Source organism: Puntigrus tetrazona, chromosome 4 (assembly GCF_018831695.1).
Source record: "Puntigrus tetrazona isolate hp1 chromosome 4, ASM1883169v1, whole genome shotgun sequence".
NCBI classification, from domain to species: domain Eukaryota; kingdom Metazoa; phylum Chordata; class Actinopteri; order Cypriniformes; family Cyprinidae; genus Puntigrus; species Puntigrus tetrazona.
The window spans coordinates 29,155,123-29,169,870 of NC_056702.1; the positions used below are offsets into that span (position 1 = coordinate 29,155,123).

General features: G+C 37.8%; 1 long non-coding RNA gene across 2 annotated transcripts; it reads left to right on the plus strand.

The window, feature by feature from the left end:
- Nucleotides 1-316: 316 nt before the first annotated feature.
- LOC122343231 lies at nucleotides 317-10,577 on the plus strand. Of its 2 annotated transcripts, none has more exons than XR_006250732.1 (6): nucleotides 317-459; nucleotides 5,933-5,982; nucleotides 6,075-6,110; nucleotides 6,865-7,007; nucleotides 7,151-7,198; nucleotides 10,393-10,577. It is a non-coding gene; the product is annotated as an uncharacterized LOC122343231 (long non-coding RNA). The 2 variants fall into 2 exon arrangements; XR_006250731.1 differs by having other exon boundaries at nucleotides 6,871-7,007.
- Nucleotides 10,578-14,748: the final 4,171 nt, after the last annotated feature.

Below are 14,748 nucleotides of genomic sequence, written 5' to 3' on the forward strand. Positions count from 1 at the left end.
GTTTCACGCGCTTCAGTTTGGGACACAGATACAGTGGTCTGTGTTTGTTTCCACTAGCTGCTCGTGAAACGGAAGTTTAACACATTAGAAGTGAAGGACGTCCTCGTATTTACTTCCGCGTTGAAAAATAAAGTGCTTAGGTGTGTGTTCGTTGAATGACCCGTTCAAAGTACAAATCAAAAGTACCGCGAGAGCGAAAGTAAAGAGAACACAGACCCGTCAGTCGATCTCATGATACTTTGATGTTATGCACCTTGTACTTTACATGTGACGTTTACACCTGATCTTTTTTCTGATCGAAAAGCCATCTATTAACCTAATCATCATTTTAATGTTTATACGGGGACATACATGAACATAAAGAGAAAACAAAGACATTTTGAGAAGATGTCTAGAAACTGAACGTTTTGATCAAAGCAAGTCTTCAGCTGTGGAGCAGAAAGACACTTCCTTATTCATGTAAGTAAAGATTAAATACTGTCTTAATCATGAAACACTCATGAAACATGATCAAATATGAACAAACAGGATTCAATCTAATGTGCTGTAAACATTTTTTTAAACATGTGTGTGTGTATATATATATATATATATATATATATATATATATATATATATATATATATATATATATATATATATATATATATTATATTGTTGAGGGAAACAGGAAGTTTTCCCAATTTTGTAAGTTTGCCTTGTTTATTTGAGTGATACCTTTTATTGTGAACACATTGTGATGTGTTACTGATTTAATATTTAATATTGTATTCTTTTATTTGATAAGTATTTATAAGATACACAGTACACATGGTATTGTATTCACTTTATTGAATAGTAGAAAGAAAGACCACCACAGCATCATGTTTAAAAGTAGTTTACTGAGAAAAAACATTAGGTATGATATATGTAGCATTTAGTTAAAAGTATAGCCAGAGATAAAGTATGTATTAGTAAGAACATTGAAGAATAGGAATGTTACCGTTGAGTGCTGAGTTCCCATATTATTATTATTCGACTCCTTTAGTCAGAACAGTCTTTTTCTCAGTATTTTTCCTCAATTCAGTAAATATATCACTATATTTGATTGGTTTATTCTGTGATTTTTTTGTTCCTGAAGGTATCATCAATCTTCAGAATCTCATGTTCGTGATTGACATCTTTCATATCTCCTCTGTGATGAACAGTTCTGTGTAAACAGCCTTGAGTTGTGCTTCCTTGTCTTAGTTACCCTCAAACATAAATTCTGTTTTCTTCTTCATTTTTTTATAACTTTCAAAAACTTTTACAGCTCTGTAATAAAAAAATATATAAGAAAAAAAACATACATGCAACCTGCATGATCATACACTCACACTCTCAACTAAGTCATCTGATAACAAATTTATAGATACCAAACATGGTATGAATGAAGTGGTATTAACTAGTGACTTGCATAAATGTTGTATACAACACAAAAGACAAATACACAAACAGTAACAATATACACAATGATCCTGGAATATGCATAATAGGAAATTCATGGACAAATTGTCTAGGTCTTAATGAAAGGAGTAATTGCAGCAGTATGTGTCTGTTTTAAAGAGAATGTCCTGGTTACCTTGTTAACAGGACCTGGGGTCATTCAAAGACATACTGGCACCTAATTTGTATATTGGGTGAGGGGTCTATGATTGTTACTTAATGTAATGAAAAATTGTACGTGTCTGATTGGTTTAAAAGCTACATCTGGATTATGGCGTGTTCATTGGTCATTCAGACGTATAGAAATCGTTCTGCAATCAATGTCATCAGTATGTTTTGCAACAATAAGGTTAAAAAGGTGTTGAAAGGTGAGAAAGCTCTTTGCTTTTTATCCATCGTGACGTGTCTTGTTTGACATGTTGATAATGACATGTTGATAGGTGATAGGTGTTTATAATATTAATTTCCACTGACAAGGGGCATGACTACTTTCTCATTACTAATAGATTTACATGACTTTTTGCACCTCCTTTTGTCACGCTTGGTGGTTTGACGCAGGAAGGAGCACTTGAGAAGTAAAATAAACTTTAACAGGTTTAATCCTTATAAACGGGCAAAATAATAATACACAAGCAGGCAGACAGGCAGGCAGAACAAAAACCACGTATAGACCTTGACGATCAGAAAAGCGTGAACTCAAAACACAGGACTTAAATACACAACATAATTGACTAAATTAACGAGACACGGCTGAAGACAAATAACTAGAACTGAAAGTAGGGCACACTGAGCACATGACAACTTTTTCCTTGTGTTATTCCACTGAATTTTTCTAACTTTTCTTAACTACAGAATTAAATGTGTGTGGCACTGAAACAGTAAAGCCCTCACCCTTCTTTGATTTGATTGGTCATCTAAATCCTTCTGACATTGACAAGCACTGTCTGGAGTTGTTTTTTTTTTTTTATCACTCTAACAACAAACACATCATCATTTTTTTGTTAATTAGCAAATGTGCTTTTCTTCAAAACAAAGAGAAATTTCTGAACATCTTTTAAGAATGCTGTTTTGGACATTTCCACTTAGTGGTGGTTGTTTCCTGACTGCCAACGATGGCTGCCTTCAGTGTTTGGGTCTCCAGCATGCAGAAGAGGCGTTACGGGAAAGGCTATGTCCGCATTGCATTGCCCCTGACAGGGCTGCGATCTCATGTCATGACCCGCGCCTCTGTGGCTCTCTCCGACGGCCACGGAGGGAAACCTCCCAGAATATTAGTCCTCAGAACTCCATTTCCCATCATGCCATTTCCCAGCCCTGATTACTTGTCCAGGTGTACCCCATTAGACTACTATATAAGCTGCTACCAGATTGTACTCATTGCAAAGTCTTATCCTTGCTCGGCTGGTAATTCTAACCGTTTGTTCTATCGTTGTCTTCCTGTGTTTGACCTTGTTCCGTGTTTCCGTTTTGCCGATTGTTTGCTGCCTACCCATTGACCTATTGCCTGACTCTGTTTTTCACTCTGCCTGCCCTATGTTATCTCAGCTATTGTTACCGAACCTTGCCTGTTTGACTATTCTCATTAAAGAGCTTGCGAATGGATCTGAACGTTTATGACTCCTCATTACATCTCTCCTCTCTATCCTTCATTGTGGAGAGGCACCCTCTGCTGCCACCAGTCTATAGCTTTATAGCTTTTGTTCACTGTTATATGTTTACCTATGTGTAACCAGTATGTAGCACCATGGTGCGTCGAGACCCAGAATTCACATGAAGCAGAAATCCCAATAAGGCTGGACTTGACTTCATTATTTGCTCACCTGCCTTGACTTGCTTATGAACTTAAGTGACATCACATTCATAATCAGTAGGGTTCAATGTGATGTCGATCCACCCTTTGCAGCTATAACAGGTTCAACTCTTCTGGGAAGGCTGTCCACAGGGTTATGGGAATTTTTGACCATTTTTCCAGAAGCGCATTTGTGAGGTCACACGTTGGATGTGTAAGGGTCCCCTTTTCCTGCAGATTGGAATCCAGAGGCCCTGGTCGAAGGTCAATGCGTGTTCGGTCTTTCTTTTCTGTTAAAATCACTAATATTTAAATCTTTTGGGTTTCCAATTATAGTACTGACCTTATACATAATTTTATCTGACTCCAATCTTTCGTGATTTTAGTTATATTTACTTAAATGTAACTGCTGATCCTCTAGTTGTGATTAAATTTGGATCATTAATTAACTCTAATATTTCCTAGTTTCGACTTATCGTTCGTTAGGAGTCTGGGTCGCTTAGAGACCTTGTTTGGCCAGAAAAGACTCACGACACATCTGGTCTAGTCCAGGTCTTAGTCAGAGGCTACTCCGTAGATCGCTTACCTTAATGCAGCCATCTCCTCGGTAGACTCAAAAAGAGTATTTTTTTATGCATTCCCTACATAATAGCATGCTAAGCCAGTTTGGTGGCCAGAATTCAAGATCTCAAGACGGCTCCATCCATCGATTGTTGATCTGACTCACCCTAGGACGCCAACAATGAGGAAAACCTCAGAAGTCACTAACCCACTAGAAAAGTTGTTTCAGACAATGTTATAAGTTAACCAAGATTAACATTTATTTTTGCCAGGCAAGAACAGTTTCCAAATTGGTTTAATTGATAAACATTTGCACAACTGATCAGCAGTACAAAAATGACACAAAACAGAATAAAATAAACTTAAAAGGTCATTATACCTGGTCTTTAAAAGTACATAGTGTAGTGTACACCACACTACGGGCGATCTGTGCTCCTTGTTGTGTTTTGTCACTTTCCTTATATACTCAGACCAGACAAAGAGATCCCAAATGTAGTTTGGTGTTTAGGTTCCCGTGCTCCAGTGTCACACCTGGCTGGAACACGTTCAGAGACCCAAAAGGAGGACTCACCTCCTTCTCAACAGAACACAGTTCTACCAAGTTCTTAATCTTTTCCATAATATAAGTGATTACTGTGAAATTGAGACCAATTTACCAATCGCACTGAGACCTTTCAAATGAGACCAAACATGAAAGTAAAGAACAATAGGTTCATAAGACACATAACATGTAATGCCGTGTTCCTAATGAACTTTAAACCAAGTCTTTTGGGCAGAAGGAGGGGAAGTAGGGAGAGCAGAGGTGAAGAGGGTGTCATAAACACAATGGGGGTGGTGTTGTTTACTCTCTTTTTGAAGTCCTTTTGTTCCTTTGGATATCACTTCTCAGATCAGTCTTAATGCATATACAGGTTTTGATTCACCTCCTTACATCGGTCTTCTCCTGGCTCCTCCCTCCGTCTGCACCTCCCTGGACTCCTTCTCTGCTTACTCCTCCTGGGTTCCGTCCTCCACCGAACCTCCTCCCAAGCTCCCAGTTTTTGTTTTGTTTTTTGTTTGAAGAGTGCCAGGAGTCGCTCCTAGGAGGGGGCTGTGTCACCAAGTCAGCAGAGGCAGCTCTTACTTCTAGATGATCTGTGATCACTCCTCTGCTGCTACTTCCTGTTTCAAGACTATAAATTCTGAAGCAGGCCCCTCACCTGCAGGTCACATTGATTGATTGTTGTTTGTTTCTAGTTAGCCTAGCCCTGTGTTTCCCTTATCTTAGATTCTTTGGTTTTGATCCTAGCTTTCTCTGATACTTTGATTGTTTACTGCCTGACCCGACCTCTGCCTGTTTTTTGGACTTTTTGTTGCCTTGCCTCTTATACTCCTGTTTGCTGTGTTTCAACGTCTGCCTGCTTTGTCCATGCCTTCAGCCAATAAAAGCCTGTGAATGGATCCGCACGCCTCAGACCCTTCATTCGTTACACGTATAGTTCTTAAACATTTTGAAAATAGAGTTTAGGAGGTAACCAAAATTTAGGTTTAGGACGTAACAGCTTTTTATTGGCTCGTAAAGCCTTGGCTCCATGTGACCACGTTTGTGTCCATACCGTTCTAATCAAAGATAGCGTAATCTTGTATCTCCCTGCTCCCAAGTCATAAATATTGTATGTTTGATAAAACATGATTTTGGGGAAATGTGTTAATGTTGGTGTGCGATAGCAATATAAGGTATAATATCCACTTTAACAAAGCAATGTTTAATAACTCGAAAAATATACAGTATTTTTAATTCCTGAAAAATAATTGTTTTGGGATGCAGGATTACGCCGACAGTGACAATATTCAGATTCAGCCATTAATCATTCTCTCAACTGAATAATACCGAACATGTAGGTCCTGACCATTTTGTTGCATGTGCGGTCAAATATAAATGTACATTTATTTATTACCACTAGGTTGATTTTGGTTGTGGTAAAATAGCAGTTTCCATGGTAACTAAACTTCAAAAGGTCATAATATTCATCTGATTTCAAGCTGAAAATAAAAGGTCTTACTATTATCCTTTTGAAAAATCTCTTAAGGATACATAATTTGTTCAGTAAAATTCAAACCTTTTTTCTTGTCCTGCAGAAGTCAATGACAGAAGATGACGTCGGAGCAGAATCTGGATACAATGGAAGGTGCTGTTGTTGTTGCTGATTTCTAATATAATTTTTTTAGCATTTTTGATTTTAACATATTTTAATATTCTTTATTACTTTGTTATTCACAGGTGAACATAAATGCTTAGAGGCAAGAGAAAAACAAGGTAAAGAAACTTTAGTGCATAAATAAGCCTGTGTCATGAATCTATCTAACAATCTAACAAACATGAGCTGAACATAAAAGAGAAGTGAAACTGTTAAACTGAACCATGGGTTTTCTACTTTTTGTCTTTCTTTTTTGAAAAGAAAATGTGCTCCTTTTAGAAGTTAATACAAGAAATACAAGGCTAATTATGTGGGTATATTTACACCCCACATAAACAACAGCAGCAAGGAACCAAAGCTCTACCAGTGACAGAAATAGAGGAAAAAATCTTTGGGAGAATCCAGGTTTAGTTGTAGGGCCAGTTCTCCATCGCTCAGAGAGAATTGTCTGGATAACGAGGTTTTGTGCCCATGGCCATGACCTCTTCACCCAAGGATCTGTCTCTGGGGCTCATCTAGGTGGTCTGGTCTCCACTGAGGGTCAGGGCTGTAGAAGTGGACTCTAGCTCCTGATCCACAATCAGGTCTGGATACGGACTGGCTCTGGGATTGGATTAGTCACGCTTCGCCATCTGTATCTGCTGTACACTCATTGTATTGGTAGTTGTGATGTTAGAAGTAGATTTATTGATTATTATTTTTACAAACTTCTCCATATTTAGGGCAGATCCACGAATCATATATTTATGTTTTTAAATGATCTCCTGTAGTACTTCATTCAAATTCGCACCATCTAGAAGTCTGTAATTCTGTTAAATGTATATTTTGTGTTTAATTCTGAAATCTAATAATCTCTCTCTTCGTTACACTAAGATCCAGTCCAGATGAGAAATGCCCGACTACAGTCAGTGTTGATATAAATTCTGAAACAGGTGCGAGTGTAAATGCTCCTCTATTGACTGCGAACACCTTCACAGGACCAGTAACCATTTATGGCTCAAATGCTGAAGGAAACGGTACATTTACTTTACTATGACTAGACACACTACTAGTACTACTAACATCAGAGTAAAGACTGGTAATGTTACAAAGACTCACTTGATTTAGCAGCATTTTAATTCTGTGGAATAATATCTCAACTAATTTCTTTCTCTACCAGATAAACAGAAATCCTCAGAGATGGCAGAGGAACACAGAGAAAAACAAGGTAAATCAACAACATCTACAACAGTGTGTTACAGCCAAAAATCTGAACACTGTATATGCCTGATCTACATCAACACTGTTCCAGTTTTTCATGATAGTGAGATCCTAGTTTTTGCCTGTCCCTGATGAAAGATGCACATTGTGAAACAATCTTGCCGATTTCTGTTACCGTGGCTCCTCATATGGTTTTGTGACCAAAACAAGAGTCAAATACCTCAAACTTCCTCTATCACAGCTTCCTCTCCTTTTAGCAAACATAAAAAGTACAACAGCTAAACTACGCTTTCTCATGATCTTTTCTTTACCACTAGTGCATTTTATTAATAGATATTTTATTCTTTTAATAGTAACTGCATCACAGCCAAGTCATGTCATAGCCAAGTTTATTAGATCAATGTCATACTGTTTGTAAAAATCTTATTAATAAAATTGTGCAGTGATTAGAAGCCCTAATACAGAAAATATGATAGAATTATTATATTTTAAGTAGAATGATCATACCCAGGGAGTACATATCCCTCTGGGGCCGACATACACTGACAAACTACGCAATTGAATGCGTTTCATCTCAATATAAATGTGTTATTGACGAACCAGAGCGAAATTAACACGGGATAAAAGAAAAAAACATTTTCTCAGAGCCCTGACTATATTTGCATTCCAAACTATATAACAGCACATTGAGCACACAGCCCTTTACAGAGCTGCCAAATATCACGTGATTTCGTCCTTGTTTCCTGCAGTTACACCAGAAAGGTTTTCCAGCGTAAGTAAATTACTACAGTGGTAATTTTTTTTTTAAATTACAAGTTGTGTTTCTTATTTCACAGTAATGTCACAGTAATGATCAGTCGATGTGTTATTTAGTTTGCCTTGTTAGTTTTTCAGTATATAAAAGTAACTTGAATCGTCAGGAGATCCTGTCGAGACGAAAGTAACGCTTGTTACTTTAGTTCCACTGATTAACGTATTCTTCATAATCATAGTCAGATGTATTTAATTAATCATAACTGACCAAATACAATGCTGAAGCATTTTTATTCTTCAAAATATCCAGTTTATTAAAACATAATAAACAACTGTTTCTGGGGATGGGGCTATAATCCAGATGTAACATTTAAACTAATCAGATATAACCGGGCCACCTCTGCCAGATCAAATATATTTATGACCTATAAATATATACAGTCCCTGACAAAAGTCTTGTCACTTGTGTACAAATTGACCTGAAGTGCCGCTGAAATATATTTCTAATCAAGATTTTTTTACAAGAAATGGCTCATTTTAATCCCAACAGCTTTTGTAATAATGTTTCAGTGCAAAACGAAACTGTCAAAAAGTATTCTAATATTCATAGCTTGGTAAAGCCCATTGAGTCAATTTTTGTAGTGTGTGTTTTAAGTGTTGTCGCCTTGTCATATGAGCTTCGCCTGTGACTAAGAATGGATCAATTAGGTCTCAGGTGTGTATAAAAAGAACCCCAGTACACTAGACATTCACATCAACTGCAACTAGACCTCTGCAAACATGCCTAAGATTCACCCTGAGACTAAAGTGTTGATTATCAAGAGGCTGAAGACCAGATCCACTGCTGATGTGGCAGACACCTTCAATGTGTCTCAGCGTCAAGTACAGAGGATAAAAAAAAAGATATGAAGAGACTGGAGACGTTTTTGACAAGCCCAGGTCAGGCAGACCCCGCAAGACAACTGCTCAAGAGGACCGTTTGTTGGCTCGAAAATCCAAGGCCAGCCCATTTTCCACTGCAGCAGAGCTCCACGAGACCTGGTCACCTGAAGTCCCCGTGTCAACCAGAACAGTTTGTCGGATTCTATCTCGAAATGGCCTCCATGGTCGAATCAGTGCCCAGAAGCCAGCACTCAACAAAAAGACAATTGAAAAACCGTGTGGAATTTGCCAAGGCCCACAGCCGGCTAAAAGGATGGACGCTGGAAAAGTGGCAGAAGGTGGATTTTTCAGATGAATCTTCTGTTGAATTACACCACAGTCGCCGCAAATATTGCAGGAGACCTACTGGAGCCTGCATGGATCCGAGATTCACCCAGAAAACAGTGAAGTTTGGTGGCGGAAAAATCATGGTCTGGGGTTACAACCAGTATGGGGGTGTACGAGAGATCTGCAGGGTGGAAGGCAACATCAATAGTCTAAAATACCAAGAAATCTTAGCTACCTCTTATATTCCCAACCATAAAAGAGGCCAAATTCTGCAGCAGGATGGTGCTCCATCGCATACTTCCATCTCCACATCAAACTTCCTCAGGGCGAAGAAGATCAAGATGCTCCAGGATTGGCCAGCCCAGTCACCAGACTTGAACATCATTGAGCATATGTGGGGTAGGATGAAAGAGGAAGCATGGAAGACGAAACCAAAAAATATTGATGAACTCTGCTTGCAAGACTTGCTTTCTTTGCTATTCCTGATGACTTCATCAATAAGTTGTATGAGTCCTTGCCAAACCGCATGGATGCAGTCCTTCAAGCTCATGGAAGTCATACAAGATATTAAATTTGGATCTCACAGCACCACTACTTAATTTGCTGACATATTTTTGTATTTGCAGTAAATTTGTTCAATTTCTGTATAGGCGACAAAACTTTTGTCTTGCCAAAATTTGACCTTTCTGTTTTGATTAAATGATAAATCTTTTCTCAGTGAAACTAATTTATTTCAGTGCATTAAACATAATTTGGGAGGATTTTAGCTGTTCATGCGAGCTATTTATAACACCAATTGATTAATTAAAAGTCAATAATAGCAAGGTTAATAGCAGGTGTTTCTACAAAATAGATAAGCGTGACAAGACTTTTGTCAGGGACTGTAGAGAGAATCTCCTTCCTACACAATTCTCTTAAAAAGACACATACTGCATACTGCAATTATTCCTTTCTAGTCCTAGACAATTTGTCCTGTTATGAATTTTCTATTATGCATATTGCTAGATCATTCCTTATATTGTTACTGATTGTGTATATTGTCTTTTGTGTTGTATACTATTTTTATGCATGTTTATGATACATCACTAGTTGATACCGCCTCATTTGTACCAAATTCAATCCATGAAATTGCCATCAAATGACTTAATGTTAAGAGTGTTTATTATATGATCATGCAGGTATGAAAATATTTCTCAATTATGTATATTTTTTTATCTTCAATCTTGTTTTTTATTACAGAGCTGCAAAACTTTTTGGAAACTCACAAAACAAACATGAAGGAGAAAAACAGAATATATTTTTGAGGGCAACAAAGACAAGGAAGCACAACTCAAGGCTGTTTACACAGATCTGTTCATCACAGAGGGAGATATGAAAGATGTCAATCACGAACATGAGATTCTGAAGATTGATGATGCTTTCAAGAGCAATAAAACACAGGACAAGCCAATCAAATGCAATGATATATTTACTGGACTGAGGAAAAACAGTGAGAAAAAAATTGTTCTCACTAAGGGCATCGCTGGCATTGGAAAAACTGTCTCTGTGCACAAGTTCATCCTGGACTGGGCAGAAGGAAAAGCCAATCAAGATATACACTGTGTGTTCCTGCTTCCATTCAGAGAGATTAACTTAATGACAAATGAATATTTCAGTCTCCATGAGCTTCTGCTGAATTTTATCCTGAACTGAAGGACCTGGAGAAATCAAAGCTATATAAGGGATGTAGGCTAGCATTTATATTTGATGGACTTGATGAGAGTCGCCTGTCTCTAAATTTTAAAAGTAGATCACTAAACACTGTTGAGAAAAAAGCATCTGTGGATGTGCTCTTTACAAGTCTGGTCAAAGGGACTCTGCTTCCATCAGCTCTTGTCTGGGTCACATCACGACCAGCAGCAGCCAATCAGATTCCTCCTCAGTATGTGGTTTTGTTCACCGAGGTGCGAGGATTCACTGACCAACAGAAGGAGGAGTACTTCAGAAAGAGATTCACAGATGAGAGTCTGTCCTCCAGAATCATCTCACACATTAAGACGTCTCGTAGTCTCTACATCATGTGCCACATTCCTGTGTTCTGCTGGATCACAGCCACAGTACTTCAGGATATTCTCACTGAGAATAATGAAGAGAACATCAGCACAACACTCACTGAAATGTACATTCACTTCCTGAGGATACAGATGAACATGAAGAGTCAGAAATATGGCGAACAACAAGAAGGAGAATGTTCAGAGCACTTACTTTTAAATAGAGAGATGATTCTGAAGTTAGCCAAGCTAGCGTTTAAACAGCTGAAGCAGGAAAACATTGTGTTCTATGAGAAAGATCTGAAAGCATGTGGTATTGATGTGAGTAAAGATGCTGAGTTCACAGGAATGATCGCTGAGATCTTTAAGAGGAAGTTGGACTTTATAAGACAAAGGTCTTCTGCTTTGTGCATCTGAGCGTTCAAGAGTTCCTCGCTGCAGTGCATGTGTTCACCTGTTACCTGAAAAAAAACAAGCAAGAGTTTAAGTTTTTCTTTGCTGATTCACAAACTAAAGTCATACAAAATCTTACATTTCCTTTTAGAAAGGTCAAATGGCATGACTTAACAGAGAGAGCCATTGAAAAAGCAATGCAGAGTAAGAGAGGGCATCTGGACCTGTTCCTGCGGTTTCTGATGGGAATTTCACTGGAATCCAGTCAAAATCTGCTCAAAGGCCTGATCACACACACTGAAGACACCACAGAGAGCATCAAAAAAGTAACTAAATGTATTAAACAAAAACAAAACACGTACTATATCTCAGATGAAGCTCTAGTCAACTTATTCTACTGCTTACTTGAACTCAAGGATAATTCATTATATGAGGAAATCCAGAGTTACCTCAGTTCAAATGAACATCCAGGAAGAGATCTCTCATCTTCAATGTGCACATTGTTGACCTACATACTACTGATGTCAGAGAAGGTGCTAGATGAGTTCAACCCAAAGAGGTTCACATCAGAACAATCAGACTACAAGAGACTCATTCCAGCTGTGAGATGCTGTAGAAAAACTCTGTGAGTATTTCACTGACTGCTGTTTAATGAAATGATTTTTTCTACGTCACTAAACAATGAAATGTAAATGTGAAGTGAAATTTTTCCCTGATTATGAAGAGAAAATAAGTTACTGCATAAAAAAACGAACATCAGTAGATAATCAGGCTAAAACATTCTATTTTGGCAGATTTGAAAGTTGTGGTTTTGATGAAACATGCTGTGAAACTCTGTCTTCTGCTCTACAATCATCAAACCATCTGACAGAGCTGGACTTGAGTAACAATGATCTGCAGGATTCAGGAGTTAAGCTGCTTTCTGATGGACTGAAGAGTTCACACTGTAGACTGAAGATACTGAGGTTTGAGTTTGAAATACTTTGTTATTTACTCATTAAACAATCCTTATGTTTAGAATGCATGCAAAAACCATGTATGCCATTATCGTATTAATCTTGTATAGATTTTCTACATGTAATCTCACTGCACTGTGTGCAATATCACAGAAGATATAATATCATAATTGTTGTTTTATTGATGTGAGATTTGAAATGATCTAGTAGTTTTGCAAAACACACCCTCAGATTGTGAAGTCTAGTCTAGTGAGTGTGCACATTTAGAGAGATTTTCTTTACTGCTTGATTCTATTTAATAAAATACATTTAGAATGATCACAAATTAAAGACATGCAGGCAGAATATTTCAAATAGTTAATTACCATGATGTAACAATTTAGTTCACTGAAGACGAGCATAGTGAGAACTCATGTGCAGTTTTATTTACAGAGACATAATCCATAATCTAAACAAACGAATACTTGACTTGAAACACACTTCACTGAACAATGAATAGACTTGACTTGGAATAGACTTGGCATGAACAGGATAGATTCATTGACAGCAGGTTCCCTGTTAGCAAACGCACATCTCAGAGACGTCAAATAGACGCCTGCATTTATATCTTCAAGACATAGTTTTTTAGTGTGTTTGCTTATCTGAGCCACTGGCCTCTGCTTCCTCAGTGGAACATGCTGGAAGAAGAAAATTTGTGGAATTGAGGAGATCCTTCTCCAGTATTGAAGTGTTCCTTCCACCATCCGACAATATCCCCAGTCGAAGTCAGCAGATTCCCACCTTCACTTAAATTTGGCAATATATATATATGAAGAAAGATGGCAAAGAGTTTGTAGAAACAAATGGAGTGAAGACAGAATGTCTCTCCTAGGACCACAACCTTAATGTGGTGGAGGGTTTGAGTGCCTCAGTGGCCCTAGGAGCTATATGGCCCTGGTAGGGTATCCTAAAGCAAACAGGTCCTAGTTGACAAGCTAGACAAAGAGTGGTTCTGTTGGATCTGTTGGCGGAGGAGGAAGCCGGACACTCGGCAGGCCCAAACGTACTGTGAAGGTCTGTTGGGCAACCCCTGAATCCGTGGTGGACACCGGAAGTAAGGAATGGTGTCAAGCTGAAGGAGTAGTCCTATCAGGCCTGGTTGGCTTGTGGGACTCTTTATTGAGCAGTTTGGATCCTCCAGTTTTTCAGAGAGGTGATCAGTTGACATCTCCACCCCTCGCTTCACCTGTAATATTGAGTTGAATATGTTTTAACAGAATGTTGGTTGTGGCAAGTATTACACAAAACGCAGAAAGAAGCCATTACATTGGCCACTAGGGGCCTTTTTCCTATCTTATGTTTTTTTCATTCACTACTTTTACGTAAGATTTAGCAGCAGTATTGTGCCACTATTATTTGTGAGAGATTTCATGCTTTACATTTGCATTTAAAAATATATGTCCAATATTTGTTTCTTATTGATAATGATAAATGAGCACAAAATCCTTTTTTGTGACCAACCATTTTATTGATCAGTTAAATATAAAAGGAACAAAAACAATCTAATTCAATGTGGATTGCTGTTGTATGTTTTTGTAGGTTGTCTGGCTGCATGGTGACAGAGGAAAGGCTGTGGTTATGTGTCTTCAGCTCTGACTTCAAACCCCCTCACACCTGAGAGAGCTGGATCTGAGCTACAATCATCCTGGAGATTCAGGAGTGAAGCTGCTCTCTGAAAAACTGGAGGATCCAAACTGCTCACTAAATAAACTCAAGTATGTTATGCAGGAGAGGTTTTTGGGGTTTATTGTTTAACCCTTATGCATTTTTTGTCCATTTCTGACCAGAGAATATTTTTTAAATCATAGCTTCACCCGAATGGTACACTGTAAAAAAAAAAAAATCTGTAAAAACGCAGTAAAAAGACTGGCAGCAGGGCTTCCAGAGATATTCCGTTAAATTGCAGAAAATAACCATTTCACAAAATTACAAGCAAAAACTGTAAAAATACAGAATTGAATTTACAGTAAAAAGTAATTCAATTACAGTTTATTACCGTTGATAATATGTTTTTAGACTATTAAAAACTGACAAATTACGTGAAATTACATATAAAACCCACCAACTTTCAGGTTTATCACTGTAAATTTAAGGTTTTAATTAGTTATTTTATATAGTTGCTATGTCCATTTAAAGTCATTTATTTTTAAAGTACAATTTTTCTATGTGAAATAACT